Here is a 12,676-nt window from a genome sequence, read left to right as displayed (position 1 = left end):
GGAATGCCTAAGCAACCCAACAGGAGGTGCCAGGGACTGTTTCTGAAATTGCATTTCTCTCAGGGGCTTAACTAACTTGCTTGGGACTGTGAGGAGATGTCTGCATCAGAATGGGATTCAGAGCCCAAGCCCTCTCCTGGAATTAGATGACTAATATGTATCTTCTGAAAACATGCAACTGGCTCATTTTTTCTTTTATAACATGGCTAGGAGTGCTGCTGCTGCCCACCTTTTATATAATAGCTTAGAGGCTGGCACGCTCCTTTAGGGAGTGAGAGACTTGGGTGTAAATCCTTCCACTGTGCAGCAAAGAATGAAAGATTCACTATGTGTAAGAGACTTTTGACTTTTTTAAAACCTTTATTATAAAAACATTAATACAAAAAGGTAAATGTGAAAAAAAATGTGGAGCCCTCCCAGGAGCTGAGCATGAATCACTTGTCAGCAACAAAAACACTATTTCATTCAACACTGAATTCTCCTCACCTAACAATACCCTTCATGGAGTTAGAAATAATCTTCACCTAACCTACTCCAAAAGAGATCAGAGCAGGAAGGAAATCACCACATGATACAACAACTTAAGAGAAAAATCCAGACATCTTCCCAAACATTATACAATGTATACAAAGAGACTACCAAAGATTTGCTAAAATACTGATACAACATAAAAAGAAGAAATGGAACCAATTACTCCAGAAACAACTTTCCCAACCACAAAACAGTCTTTAGGGACACAACACCAACACCTTACAAGATTCCAAACTCACACTTGTTGAAACTGAAAGAAACAACCAACCCTCAAATATCATTGATCTCCCCTGCACACACTTATCAAAGCTGAAAAATATGTCCTCTCTAAAGGCTTTAAATTCTGTCCAGAAAAATACCCTAATAAAATATAGGAAACCCTTGCTATTTGTGGGTTCGGCATTTGCAGTTTCAAATATTCACGAATGCCAAACCTGCATTTTAAATACACTTTATACACTTACAGGAGCTCCTCAGGAGCTCTGCACTTGCTGTTGCTGGGCTTCCACTGCTGCTGGGGGCACTGCGTTCATGAATGCAATGCCTTATTCGTGGATTTCGCCATTTGCGGGGGATACGAAAACTTCTTCTGATGCCTCCACCTCAAGGAATATTTACCCAACAAAATGAATCCACTTCCAACAACATTTCATCCTTTGACAATATCAAGGAAAAGATCAAACCCACCAAATCAGATTGGACACCTTACAGTGGATGAAATTCTAACCTTGACTGCTATATTGACTTCTTCAGGGAAAGAATGAATAATGAATAATCAACAACACATGCCACCATAACAACCTCTCCCTATCAGAGAGAAGGGCCATAGGATCTCTAAGATCTAACCACCAAATAGTAATAAAACCAGTGGATAACAGAAGAGATATAGTTATCCTTAACTGTGAATACTACAAACAAGAAAACAACTCTTCTTGGAGGAACCGTAAACTAGAGGAACCTTAAAACTCAAAACCACCATCATATCATTTTCATCAGAACTACAAAAAAACTTATAGAACTTGATGCCCTCACTATGCAACCCAAAGACTTTTTACATGCTCCCTAAAATCTACAAACAAGGGAACCCTGACAGACCTATCATATCCAACCATGGAACCCTCACTGAGGAAATATCAGGCTTCATCAAATCAATCCTAAAACCTCTTGTCACCCAAAGAGTGAGTCTTGTCCAAGATGCAACAAACTTTCTACAAAAACTTAAAAACATACACCACCTTTCCAGAAACACCCTCCTAGCCACCATGGACATTACCAGCTTATATACCAACATCCAAGTCTGCCTTACATATCTACAACAACAAGATTACAACTCAGAGTGCGGACACAAAGGTATTAATGGACTTATACATTACAACCTCACACACAATAACTTCACTTTCAATAATGAACACTTTCTCCAGACCATGGGCACAGCTATGGGGACCAAAATGGCCCCACAATATGCCAACCTTTTTATAAGCCACCTGGAAGAAGAATTCCTCAAGGACTGCACCATCAAACCCATACTATACTTAAGATATATCAATGACATTATCATTTGAACTGAAATCCTGCAATCTCTGATTGATTTCCATCAGAAATTCAATAAGCATCACCCTTCCATCAGACTGCTCTCTTGAATACTCCAGCACCAACATTTCCTTTTTAGACACAATTATCACTATCCAGAATGGTAAAATACAGACCACCATATACAAGAAACCTATGAACCACCATACATATCTGCACAGAACCAGCAATCACCCTAAGCACACCAAGAAAGCTGTAATATACAGCCAAGCTCTCTGATACCACCAAATTTGTCCCAGGAGAATACCTGTGATTGTCACCTGCCAAATCTCAAAAGGGCTTTCATCCAACAAGGACTCTCCTCCACAGAGATAGATTGCACTTTTGAAAGAGTCACCTGGATACCATGTGAAGAATTGCTGCAATACAAAAAGAAAATCCCCATGAGAGGGAAAAGAGCATGGGGCAGGGGCAGGGGCAGGCCTCCCCCCAGTGTGGGGTTTACCAGGTGGGCATGGCAAGTGTGCCCAGCAGCCCGACTCAGTCACTGCTGGTGGTGAGGATGTGTGGCTCCCAGTGGTGTCCTGGGGTTCAGAGTTTCAATACCTGGGTGCCTAGGAAAAGGTCCCCTCTGGGGAGGAACTGGAGCTGTTTAAAGCTGGTGGTGCCATGGACAGCCTGGCCTCTTAGTGGGGGTCTGTGCATCCAAAGGTTGAGGGTCAGGTGCTGGTGGGAGGGGCTCCTGGCTGGAAATGCTAGATGAGGCCAGAAGCAGGGAGTGTAGTGTGATGGGCTCCTGGTGGCCCAAGGGGCCCTCCCCCAATGATGCATCACTGTAGGTGCCAGGCACAGTGGAGGCTCAGGCAGGCCATCTGCGCTCTAGTAGACAGCACAGCCCTAGCCAGAGTCCCAGGGTGCAAGGATGCTGTCCAACTGCTGCATAAAGAGCATAGACTTGTGGGCAGCCCTGACCGGTGGTTGTGGTCAGTGACAGTGACCCACTGTGCCTACAAATCCTTGGCCTTTACAGGTCACTGGCATGCTGACTGGTCGTGTCCGTGCTGCCCTCATAGCACCCATTCTGTGCAAAGTGGCTGAGGACCTCAGCCTCACCCCACAGTGCCATGAGGTCTTCAGTCTCTTCCTGGGACCAATTGCAACCCTTGAAGGTGGTGTGTGGCATCAGGGAAGGAGGGGGGAATACCACCTCGATGGCTCACTGGGACCATGTGTGACAGTCCTGGTGCCACCAGGCCTGAGCAGGTGCAGTGTGAGACAGGCAGGTGCACAGCGATGTTGTGCTGGGCACCAGTGGCAGGGTCCAGGCAGGCTTCTATGGGTGGCTTGGGGCCAGCTGGAGTGGGACCCAGTGGCCAGAGTTGGCTGCAGGTGGCTCAGGGTGCTGCTGGGCCTGGCATGACTTTTTCTCTCAGAGCAAGAATGGCTGGCAGCTGCCTGCAGCACCCAGTGCAGCATGATGGCGGGGAACAGGCAGGAGGCTGCACAGAGACAGTGTGTCTGGGACCAGCACTGGCCTGGGGTCTCTGCAGGTGGCCCAGGGCCCCAGCATCCCTGAAGACTTTTAGGGGCCTGGGACAGACAAAGAGCTACCCCAGCACTGTGGCTGAAAAATCTCCCAGCTCCCTGGGGCTAGGCTGCAGATAACCCCCTGGTGGTGGGGCTGACCAGGAGCACACTTGCTCCTGGTCTGCATCTACACATGCTTTACTGTGCAGTAACTACTTGGGAGTTAATTTGCTACTTGCATTTACAGGTAGCAAATTAACTCCTGAGTTAGAGTGATTTACTGTGCAGCAAATGTATGTATGTGTAGACGGTGACACTTACGGAACAATAATTTGCTCTACTGCTCAGTAAAATGTCTCGTGTAGATGCCTCCCCTGTACAGCTTTTCCTAGGGAAAGCATCTCTCAGACTAAAGGTGATTCCTCATCAAATTTCATGTCCTTGAACTGAAATGTGGAAGTATTAGAGCTCCTTAATCTACTGGTCTTAAGAATGTTTAAAAATGAGCTATTTCTGAGAATGTTTGTTTACCTAAGTATTACCTGTACTGCTTGACTGCGCAGTCTTTGACTGAGGCAGAACTCACCCTTCCAGTTTTTTTTCTAAGTAGTATTTGCAGGAAAAGTGCTCTATATAGTTAGTGATGATATTTCCTTATTAATAGTATATTTTTCTCTCATCTCTACTGGATCAAAAGCTGTTCAATTTTTTTAAGAACACTGAGGGCATTAACTGACATTAAACAACAACCACAACCAATAAGCCAAAGAAAAACAGCAAATTATTTCAGTCACAGAAAAAGATTATCCAGTAATGAAGTGTTGCTCTCTCCCAAACTAGAAATTCCCCACAAATCTCAAAAAAGCACTAGATGTTGCTTCAAAAATTAATAAAAAATGTCACTAGACAAATGACCTAGTGATACATACTGTTAACTGATACAGGATCCTTAGTACATACGTGCATACCTTTTTCTGTTGGGATCTCCAAAATAAGTTTCTAGGAGTCCCACACAGTCACTGGATCTTGTTACAAAATCTCCAGATTGGCAACACAATTTTGGATCTTTAGGAAGAAAAAAATATTCCTTGTCTTAGAGTTTGTGGGCCTGACTGATATCACTGTAGTTAAATTGGCAAAAAACTAGGGTAACAGTGGGAAAAATTAGATGCTGGGGGAAATTAGATATGTTAGAGGAGGTGGTAGTGTTAAATAACTCAACTGACAGAACATGTCATGATGTGTGATAAGGACACATAGCAGGAGAACAACTTTAAATAGCACTAACAAACATTTTCCCTCCCAACATGTTTTTGAAGGGAAAAAAAACACCTTTCTCCTGAAAGATATTGTTTTCTTTATAAAATTGCCTAATAACTTGGTTTGGACACTACGCAACTTCGAGAACTGCAAGTACGGCTCCCTAAATTATTCAAGTTTACAGGGTTTTACAGTGTAACTTCCTGCAGCTTTAGTAGAAACCACATGGTTAGCTATTGTAAGACTCGCAGCATGTTATTTAAGAATGTGAGGTAAACACATTCTTAAGGCACCTAAATACCTTTTTGAATCTGATCCTGTGCCTAAGGTGCCTAAATTCCTGTTCCTATCAAGGGCAGTAAGGGTCTTTTTCAATCTGGGCTGTTAAGAGTCATAGATTGTAAAGAAAGGGAACATTATGGTCATCTAACCTCCCACCTAATGCATATACAAATATAAAATGAAAAAGGTTTAGAAAAAGATGAGAAACAATGTCATTTTATGTGAAGGAGAGAGAGTGCTAGATCAAAAAATCCAAGATTTTAAGAAAAAAAGAAAGATGTGCTTCTTTTTCCCCCCCAAGGAAAATAACTCAAAACCATACCTTCCCTCATCACAAACCTGAACAAGTCCATTATAACAGGGTGGAAACTCAGAACATTTTACACTCATTATTCATATTAAACAGAGATGTATGGAAAGTGTTCCCACCTTGAAGAGTCTATGCCTTTATTTCAGTACAATTATACTACAAGAAAACAAATCTTTTGTCTTCAGAATGGATCAGGCTGTAACAAGGAGTTGCAAGATGTATCAACACTGCAGTCTGCAGTGTAGTATAGAGATATCTGAACTAATTATAATCTAGCTAACTTGACAGTAGTCTAGCCATGGCAGAATACAACTCAACATATGCTAACTAACCTGATGAGAGACAGAGTAAGATAATTAATCAATGCTATGTTTTGCTGCCATGGCCAGACTACTTCAGGTTCATAGCCTAGCTAGTTCTGGTCTCATACAGACATTCAGTTTCTACTAGAAGAGTCACTTTTATTCCAGTAGACACCACAAGCATACAGATGGCAAGGATTTTTCTCTCAGAGCAAGAATGCCTGCTCTGGTAAAAAACGCCCAGGAAAAACCAGGGTTAAATTGTTCCTGGAAGAGTGAATGCCTGTACATTTTCCCTTCTGAGGGAAGCTGCCACACACATTCCACCATCCCAGAGTGCATTGCTCCTGTCCATGTGCCCACCTCCCCCACAAGAGGCAATGTGTTGCTTAAGCTGGACTATACTGCTCTAGCTGAGCAGGGAGCAGAACACACCCACTTCAGAATCCATGCAGGGAGACAAAGGCTGGCCCTAAGCAGTGTGGGTCAGCCAATCAGGGCTGCCCTGTGCACTGCTGCTATCCATTTCCAGGCAGACTGAGAGAGTCTGTAGAGCATGCCAAGATGTTTGCACAGGGATGTGTGCACAGCAGCCCTTGGCTGCAGAGCACCTGCATTTCAAGCTCTCTGGTCCTCAGAGGTTCAGCATTCAAATAATTATTCAAGAGTTTTTGGGTAAGTTAAGTTTTTCTATCAGGAAAACAACCCTGGGAGAATTCTCCCAGGTCATCTGAATGTGTGTACACAGCATTAAATGTAGCTCAGGCATTATTCCAGAGTTCTGGTGAGTAGATCTCCACACACCTTTTCAAAAACATCTTTTTTTTACAGGGAGTTTCTTCCTATCTCAGTCCCTAAAAGTTCCTCCTTTCAAACAGAAAAAGAATCCTTGCTTCCTATACCCCTCACTTATCACAAAGGATGAGAGCACCTTTATTTATTTGTGTAGTTCATCTCCTTCATCCTCTGTCCCCATCTTTCTTTCTAATCCTCAATAGAACATTAACTTCAGAATACGATACATTTTTATTGTGGATGTGAAAGTCATCCAAAGGGCATGACTGATCTCTCCACAGGTTCTCCTGCTTCCAAATGTTATACCACTCCTGATGAATTTTTAGAAGGATTAACTATTTTTTAAGCCAAAGATGAATCCGCTGCAGAAATGAATTTATACTGGCACAGTGCCCCCTAATCATGAGAAGTCAGAAATTGATTCGGCTGTGTGATGTGAGCCATGCTGTTATATATGGGCTCCACATGGGTCATGTCTAAAATTACCCACTATTCACTATTATATATGCAAATATGGACCTCAAGTTTTAAAGATCTGTATGATGGTTTAATGGGAAGAAAGTTTAAACAGGTACAAAAATCCTTAGAATAAGTCACGGGAATTTCTTTTAGTATTTTGGGAACATGTTTACAATGGCAAATAAGGCCAAATCCTGAACCTCAGGGGCAAAGAGCTCCATTTGCATCAGCATTTGACCCAGGATAGGCAAGTTTGAGACGTAACTACTGCCTATGCAGGGTAGTAACTTTTCATAAGTCTCTGAACATTACGTAATGCAAGCTGCTCCTCCATGGGAAGTGGGAATTTATACTTCTAGAGATCCCCAAACCACTTTGAGTGCAGGTCCCTGGAGACCCCATTACATTGCCATTATGATTAAACTTATGTCACACTATTCTCTCCCTCTGGCTTCTGAGCTTTCTGCTGCTCCTCAGCAGGATCCCTCATTATTGTGGATGGAAATGCACTCAACAGACCCAAGATAAAAAAAAAAGTCTAAAGCAAAGATATGAAATACCACCCCAGTCAGAACTGAACAAATGGCATTTGATTCTTCTCTGCAGAGGAAGCAGTATAACAACAAACATACAGCTGTGCCTACTGTTTGGCACATATCAGGAGGTGTTTGATCACTTGGCTTGCCTTCTTGCTAGTCAGCAGTTATATTGTTTTGGGGAGGAGGCTAAAGGGAAGGTCAGTGTCACCCTGAGCTGTTCCAGAGCAAGATTTTTTTCTTGACTACTGACTGTAATTGGTTTCCTCTCTTTATAAAGCTGGAGCCTTCTCCTTCCTCCTATTATCAGCTGCTATTGCATTATGTTTCTGTGTGCCACTCTTTAATTGGAGTATAAAATAGATGTTCTGGGCTTAAATTAGACAAACAGGAGAGGTGCAATCTGCTCTACATTTCTGGTAGCAGTAGAACTAGGTTTAGATTATTTCTTCAATGGATAAGGCACTAAAAAGGAGGCTGTTGTCCAACGAACTCTTGTTCACCAGTACTTACGGAGGAGGAGATTGTGTTGTTTTTGCAAGCACTGTAGCCTCCCACATGTATAGATAAGCTGGCTGCAGGAGGTATTTAAAAGTACCTGTATGTTCCAAAAGGGATTCCAGACACAGTCTCATTTACCGTATGCTTTATAAACATATTTGAACAAATCTTTATTTCCAGGGTTGATATGTTATTTCATTTTCCAGAAGCACAAAAGAGACAGACTTGCTCCATTCTTATAGCCTGTGCTACAAACCAGTCCAAGCCTTTCATTTATTTATTTATTTTCCCCCGTCTGGCAGCTTTGCACAAACAGGTGTAGGAAGAAAGAAAAAAAAAAAAAAGAAAAAGAAACCTCTGTCCTGGCCTCTCTACTATGGCTTTATGGAGCCAAATAATGACATTCAAAAGTCTGCCATACAGATTGAACCCTGGGGGCCTTTGTACATGCCACAAAATTGGCCTTTAAAGCAGCTTAAATGCCCTATTGTATGCTTTAATGGCACGGCTGTTTACACTGTTGGTGGCATATTGCGCGTTAAATGACTTTGGGACACAGCAAAATAAAACACATCTGAGCTGTTTTAGTTTGTTACCTTACATCTGTGGAGGGAAGCACTGGTTCCCATGCAGCTCAAGGGCTGTGCAGGCAGCCTATGCAGGCAGGCTCCACTGAAGGAAAAAGAAAAAAAGTGGCGAGCCTGATCTTTTTTCTTTCCCCGGAGCCTACTTGCCTGCCAGAACCATGTGGGGGACTGGTGCTTCCCTCCACAGCTGTGCGTGTGTGGGGGGGTGCTTCTCTCTGGGGCTGCAGTGCCCGCCGGGACTGCCCAGGCCGGGTGCCTCTGGGCGGGTGTCACCTGGGGGGTGCCATGGTGGCTGCAAAGGGAAGCACCGGCCCCCTTGCAGCTCAGGGACTGCTCAGCCCACCAGCAGCTTACCCTCCCCTCCCTGCCGCCGAAGAGACAGGTAAGGATCTGGTCTAACCCTTGTGTGCATGCCATGGGGGTTTACTTTCGTTTAATTCTCCCTAAATTGAAGCGGAGTTTTTAAAAACCCACCGCTTCAATTTAGGGAGAATTAAACCGAAGTAACCCCCGTTGGCATGTATAAACAGCCTGAGAGCTGAAGAGTCCTTCATTTTAAAGAAGCACAAGTATATATTGGTTATGGGTCAGCTCTCAGTGTACAAAACACAAGTTACCTTGGTACAAAGTACAGAGACCTTCCTCTACCTCCTGCTACTTATATTTAACAATAAGCATTACATTGATTCTCTGTCCTGGGAAGAGTCTTGTTTTCATTAAAACTAACCTACTTTCCCATTTTATGATGTCAATGGAGCAGTATATACGTTACTGGCATTATCCGAGACAGGCGTTTAAAGAATACAAAACTGCAGGATTCTGTATATTTCCAGTTCAGAGTTGTCTAAGTTTAAAATGTGCCTAGAACTGTTATTTTTATTTTTTTTTTAAAGAGAAGATACTTTCACTTTTAGATATGAAACATTTGGTGCCATCAAGCAGCTGCTGTATGCAAGAAATGCTGACAAACCTGTTTCTAAGTGAGCAGGAACCCCATGACAAGGTATGATTCATGTTCATGTTGACCTTTGTTTTGTTTGTGGTTGAAAACAATTAAAATTACCAGAGTCAACAGTTTGCAAACTATGTAGTGTAATTGGGTTTAGTTATTGCTGCATTTAACTGTGCTTCTGTGTAACTGTGTTTTATTATTCAGGCTTTCATGTACACAGAAGCCACTGAACCATTCATGCGTAAACATGAGGAGAAGTGGATTCAGTGTTTGACAGCTCAGGGAAGCAATAATGCCATGTTGTCAAACAATTGTACAGAAGATGCAAGAGGCATTAACTCATCTGCCAATAAACTGAGAGATTAATGTAAATTATCCAATCAAATTTGCCAAACTATCTCAATGTAAACATGCATTCATATTAATGGAACAACAATTGGAAATGCAAGAACTTAGTTCTATTTCAGAAAGGCAGAATGGAATCAATCATATTAGTATTTGGCTTATAAACTCCACGCGCTTAAGCATTTCCTTTAAGAATTAAGAATTTCCATTCCTGTAGATGGCACCTTGACAACATGCCAGTTTCTTACTGGGTCACATTGTTGCCTCATATCTAATGTCCAACTCAAAACATATCATGTGGTTTCCTAAGAGCTACTACTGCCCACCTGAGATGATGAACAACTTGTATTTGTTATGATTAAACCAGTACTGATGCAAACAAGGAAAGGAAGCAGGTATACTCACCTTCATGTCAGTTAGAGGATGGCAGCCCCTTAAACTGGCTGTAACAGGGGGTCTTCTCAGGGCCAATTTACCTTTGGCCCACCCACCTGCTCTGGGCCAACCGCCCACCTTCTCTCCCACCATGCCTTGATGTTAATTAATTAATTAATGATCTTAATAAGCAGAAGGCTGCCCATTTCTTGCCCCGATGCTGGGGAGCACTATCTGCGGCTCCGTACCTCCCATACACTGCGGCCCATGCCTCGCAGATGGCATCCTCTGTTGTCAACATCACCGGCCCCCCTGTGGGCCCCAGAATCCTATTATTTTGAACCCCACCTGGATCCCACCCCTCAGGTGGCCTACTCCGCCTTCATTCTAGGCTGCACAGGTCCCTGAGCTGCTCCCCCTTATGGGTCTGGTCCCCCTGGCACCTTTAGCTACACTGGCCCTGGCCTCACCTCCAGGTCAGTTGGAACCCCAGGCCCTCAGCTCTGAGCGTTCCTCACAGTGGGTCCTGGCCCCGGCGTTGACCACTCACGGAATTTCAAGACAGGTTTCTGAGTCCATGGCCCCACTCTCTCACTGGGGTCCACCTTCCAGACCCTACAAGGGGGTAACCCACCCAGTTGTGAGAGCTCCTCCAGCCAGCAGCAAAATGCCCTGTTTATATGGGCGGCCAGAGCTCTAAAATGGCCGCCGCAATTAAGCAACTGCTGGCTGCTTGGCCCCAGGTCTAAAAGTGGCAGGCACAAACAGTGCCCTGCCACACTGGCCTTAGTAATTCTTAGACCTTTCTTTGTTGTTCTTTGTGGGTACATATACACATGCAAATAATCTGGGAGCAGTTTACTCTCAATTAAACTACTTGAGAGTAAACTACTCGAGAGTAAACTTTCCCAGGCAGGTGTCTACACATGCAGGGATGCAGAAGCAGATTTGCTGCTAGCAGGGCAGAGTTGCGGAAGATACGGGCTTTGTGGGCATTTCCCACCCAGCTGGCACTCACATTCATGAAGGCACTGTGGCAGTTGATGACAGCCTGGAGCATGAGAAAGTAGAAGCCCTGCCAGGTGTAGTAGGGGTGGTCACCAGGGAACAGGCAGGTGACAGGGATGTGGGTTCCATCCAGGGCCCCAGTGTGCTGGGCAAAACCCAGGGTGCAGAACCCTGTTGCCACCACCAGGGGTTGCTGCTAGCAGCAAAACTGCTCCCACTCCCTGTGGCCCTGCAACAGGCTGCTGTCACTACTAGGGCAAGCTGAAGTTTCTGGCTGCAGTTTCTTGTGGCCAATAGCCATTTTTAAGAGGCAGCCCTGCTCCCTGGCCAGCTGCTTCTCTGGATGGGAGCAGTGCTTAGAGTCCAGGGGCAGCACATGGCAGCTCTCTTGCCACAGCCTCTGCCTCCCTGCGCCATGGCTGCTCCACTCCCCCACCCCCTCGTCCCTAGCAATGATGTCCAGTGCCTCAGGCTCCTGCTTATCATGGTGCTGGCCCTACTGGCCCACTGTGGTGACTGCCATCTGACCCAGGGTACCCTGGGCCCTGGTAGCTCCCTTGTATGCAGCACCTGCTTGGCTGACCTTACTGCACCATCCCAGGCTCCCCACTGCCACACAGCTGCCGCCTGGATCCTGTCCTACTGTTCATCAGTGTCCCTGGCAGGGACACTGATGACATGGTCCTGCATGCCACTGCTGGGGCCATCCATGCCATCCTGGGCCTCCAGCCCCATTGCCTCTGGGCCCACCTGGCCAGCCAGGACTGGTGGCTGCACATCATCCAGACCACCTGGGATAATAAGCAGTGCCTGGAGGTGTTCTGGATGACCCAGGCCACCTTCCAAGACCTCCTGGATCAGCTCAACCTGCACCTGGAGTGGCAGGACACTTACCATGTGGCAGCTTTTCCCTGCAGACACCCGGCTGGCTATTGTCTTGCTTACACTGACCATGTCCACCTGCATGTCAGCCAACTCTTTGGTGTGAGCAAGGCCACCACCAGGGAGACTGTCCTGGAGGTGTGCGCTGCCCTCCAGGACATGCTGAGGCACATGATGTTCCATGTGCACAACCCCTGGTGGTGGTAGCTGGGTTTTGCCCAGCACACTGGGGCCCTGGATGGAACCCACATCCCTGTCACCTGCCTATTCCCTGGTGACTGTCACAACCCAAAGGTGTGATTTTGTTTTGTGTGTGCTTTGGCACCACTGAATTATTTTCCCGCCAATTTGTAGCTTTCTTTGCAGTGTGCATTTCTTCTTTGCAGCACAGAAATGCACTTTGCAAAGAGCCACCATTTGTATTATAATTCGAGCCCCATTATTGGCTTGCGTGAAATTATTCACACGTGGCGGCTAGCGATTGGCTTGCTAGC

The sequence above is a fragment of the Alligator sinensis genome, unplaced genomic scaffold, assembly GCF_000455745.1.
Source record: "Alligator sinensis unplaced genomic scaffold, ASM45574v1 scaffold1494_1, whole genome shotgun sequence".
In the NCBI taxonomy this organism is placed as follows: domain Eukaryota; kingdom Metazoa; phylum Chordata; order Crocodylia; family Alligatoridae; genus Alligator; species Alligator sinensis.
Note: the sequence above shows the minus strand (reverse complement) of the source record.